We start from the raw sequence: 3,649 nt of genomic DNA, 5'->3' as shown, positions 1-3,649 counted from the left end.
TCTGTACCCGGCCGTGCTCAGCCGGTTCTGAACACCGTTGCCCTCGGACCGGCCTGAAAAACAATCTTGTGCTGTAAATCTTTGTCCTAAATAAAACGACTGGTTCTTGTTATTTAAAAAAGAGAAAGTGCAGGACGAAGCAGAAAGTCTAAACATGTCATCAAAGGTCTATGCAGGTCACAAAAGGTTTGCGAAGGGCGAAATTATGACAGGGATTTTGTGTGCAATCGAGTTGACAATAATTAGAGGGGAATTATTTATAAGTCTTTCCAAATATTAAGCTTTGGAAATACACCAATACAAAGCTAACATTCTGTTCCCCTATGTTAGAACAACAAGGTTTTCTTTTTTTTCTTTTTGAGACAGTCTCACTCTGTTGCCCTGAGTAGAGTGCCGTGACGTCAGCCTAGCTCACAGCAACCTCAAACTCCTGGGCTCGAGCGATCCTCCTGCCTCAGTCTCCCAAGTAGCTGGGACTACAGGCACCATCATACCCACCATGACACCTAATTTTTTCTATTTTTAGTAGAGATGGAGTCTTGCTCTTGCTCAGGCTGGTCTCAAACTCCTGAGCTCAAGCGATTCCCCCGCCTCGGCCTCCCAGATGCCAGGATTACAGGCGTGAGCCACTGTGCCCGGTCAACAAGCTTTTCTTTAAGTAACTAAGTACTGCTCTTAGTAAAATAGCAAGAGGTTTTAACTCTGAAATCTTTTTAACAGCCCTCTTCTAAACTTCAGACATTTTTATTTCTGCCATTTTTTCCCTGCGATCCATTTAATTTCCCTGGCTTCAGGTTGGAAATGCTGTCTTTTTCATTTAGACTGGTAATTCCATTTCTTGAGGTAGCATTTTCTGCTTGCAGGTGCTCACTTGTAGCTCTGAAGTTGCATTTTGCTGCAGGTCAGGCATCACTGCCTTCGGCCTCCTGCTGTCTCCCCCGAACAGGTGTATCGCTTTGCTGGGGTGGGATAACTCTCTCTTTAACTTTTCCATCAGCTCCTATAACTTTTTTCTCTGCATCTGACTCTGAGGTTGTGACCTGACACAAAAATGTTCTGTTTTGAAGACCCAGAAAAGCAATGTTGATTCTTTGCTCTTGGCTTTTATTGATATTTTGAAATTGTTCCATGTAACCAGGAAATTTCACATGCTTTCTTCTTCTAAGAGCCACACATTCCCCTGACCAACGTACTAGTTTTCTTGTTTACATTCCTCTATAATAGGTTGTACGCTCATAACCTTAGACACACTCTTCCTGTGTCTAATTACATTCAAGCACCTTTTTCATCAGGTTCAACTGCCCGGATATCTAAATTTTCTTAACATAAGGAGAAGCAATCACAATGCAGAAAGTTTTTCCTTACCTTTTTGGTAATTGGCCTAAGAAAGAAAAGGTTTTATGTGTTTTAAAATTTTTTTTAGAGACAGGGTCTTGTTCTGTCACCCAGGCTAGAGTGTGATGGCACAATTATAGCTCACTGCAGCCTCAAACTTCTGGGCTCAAGTGATCCTCCTGCCTGAGCCTCCCAAGTAGTTAGGGCTACAGGCATGAGCCACTGTGCCCAGCTTTAAGTTTTTTGATGATCTCTCTGGTTAAATGAATGACTATTGGTTCACAGTGACCTGTGATCCTGTTTTGATGAAGTGTTTTGAAACTTTGACATCTTTGGTAGGCTTCCCCAGGGTCAAACTTCTAAATTAATCTTTTTGACCTAGAATTAACTTTGGGGTTTTCAAGTTAGGTCCCTAGAGAGCCTCAAACAATGTATCTCTCATCTTGTATAGATATTAAATGATTAGGCTTATTTGTAAATTGTATAGAAAACATTGTCAAATGATAAGTGTTGCTAGATCTTCTTTCAATTACATTTATGGGAATGTTCTTGATATGAATGCTCCAAAATTGTATAAAACTCTTAGAAATCTAGTATGTCATGGGTCATCATCGTGATTATTATATCACATGCTACAGAAATAACCAAATTTCCTTGTCCATTATTGATTATAATTAATTTCCATCAGATTCTTAACCATGGCTATTCTAAGTCTCTATCTTCCATAGTTACTGTTTTGAATTCTTCTCTAAAGGCATCAGCAATCAGACTCACAGAAAAGACTCTAACACGTACTCTTTTTTTGAGACAAGGTCTGGCTCTATCACCCGGGCTAGAGTGCAGTGGCATCATCATAGCTAACTGCAACCCCAAACTCCTGGGCTCAAGCAATCCTCCTGCCTCAGCCTCCCGAGTACCTGGGACGACAGGTGTGCACCACCATGCCTGAATAAGTTTTCTATTTTTTATAGACACAGGGGTCTTGCTCTTGCTCAGGTTGGTCTTGAACTTCTGGCCCTCAAGCAATCCTCCTGCCTCAGCCTCCCAAAGTGCCGGGATTACAGGCATGTGCCACTATGCCGACCCTATCAAGCACTCTTAAATACAGTTTTCTAATAACTTTAAGACCAATGGACTAAATAAAAATTTTCAGAACGCCAATGAAGAAACTGATGGGTTTGTGAAACTGCTAATTAAGAACGTGCAGAACAAAAATTGATTACATGAAACTAAGGAACTGATGAAAATAATGGTTTTATGACTTTTACTTGAAACATTGTTGGTTCTTAATGTTTTGTTTTCTAGATTTAAGGAAATTGCTCTCTTAAGCTACTTTTGTGTACAGCAGTTTGGTAAAGTATACTTTTGTGAACAAAGATAAAGACATTTCCTTTTTCTCCCCACTTAATCCAAAATTCAGAAACTATTCATGAGTATTCTTATGGCAATATGGTTATTTGCATAAGTTCAATAAAAATTTGCTCTCTCAACAGGATACAATTGGAAACACTGTACTACCAAGACTTTGACTGAAATGTCATATTTGAGAATGTGCATAGAATGTCTTGAGTTTAGGGGTTCCCAGCCTTACAATGAGTATATTAAAATTATTATTTCCAGGCATGCCCAGGAACCTTAAGACTGGAAATAAAATCTAAAGTCTGCTTGGTTTGGCTCAAGAAGTTGTTTTTTTTTGAGATAGGATCTCACTCTGTTGCCCAGGCTGCTGTACAGTGGTGTCATCACAGCTCATTGCAACCTCAAACTCCTGGGCTCAAGCCTCCTGAGTAGCTGGGACTACAGGTGTGTGCCACCATGCCTGGCTAATTTTTTTGTTTTTGTAGAGGTGGGATCTTGCTATGTTGTTCAGGCTGGTCTCAAAATCCTGGGCTCAAGTGATCCTCTTGCCTTGGCCTCCCAAAGTGCTAGGATTACAGGTGGGAGCCACTTTGCCTGGGTTTCAAGAGGTTTTTAAATTTGAGATTCCTATGTGGTCAAATCACTATTTTTTTTTTAAGAGATAGGCTCTTGCTATGTTGCCCAGTGGGCTACAACTCCTGGGTGCAAGTGATCCTTCCCTCTCAGCCTTCTTAGGATGTGGGACTATAGGTGGTGTTGCTGCTCTGTGCATTGTTTTCAAGTTCTTGTTATCTAGCTGTAGACAGGACTAGATGCAGAATTCTGCTAATTTCCTCTAAAATTTGGCTACGAGTCTCCAACTAAGACCAAAACCTGCTCTGTTCCTAAAGCCCTAGAAGGTGAAACTAGATGAATTTTAAGGGACAACTGTCATGCCTGATGCACAGGTCACACA

The sequence above is a fragment of the Propithecus coquereli genome, unplaced genomic scaffold, assembly GCF_000956105.1.
Source record: "Propithecus coquereli isolate 6110/MARCELLA unplaced genomic scaffold, Pcoq_1.0 Scaffold544, whole genome shotgun sequence".
In the NCBI taxonomy this organism is placed as follows: Eukaryota; Metazoa; Chordata; class Mammalia; order Primates; family Indriidae; genus Propithecus; species Propithecus coquereli.
The sequence above is the reverse complement of the archived record's forward strand: the minus strand, read 5'-3'. Positions refer to the sequence as shown.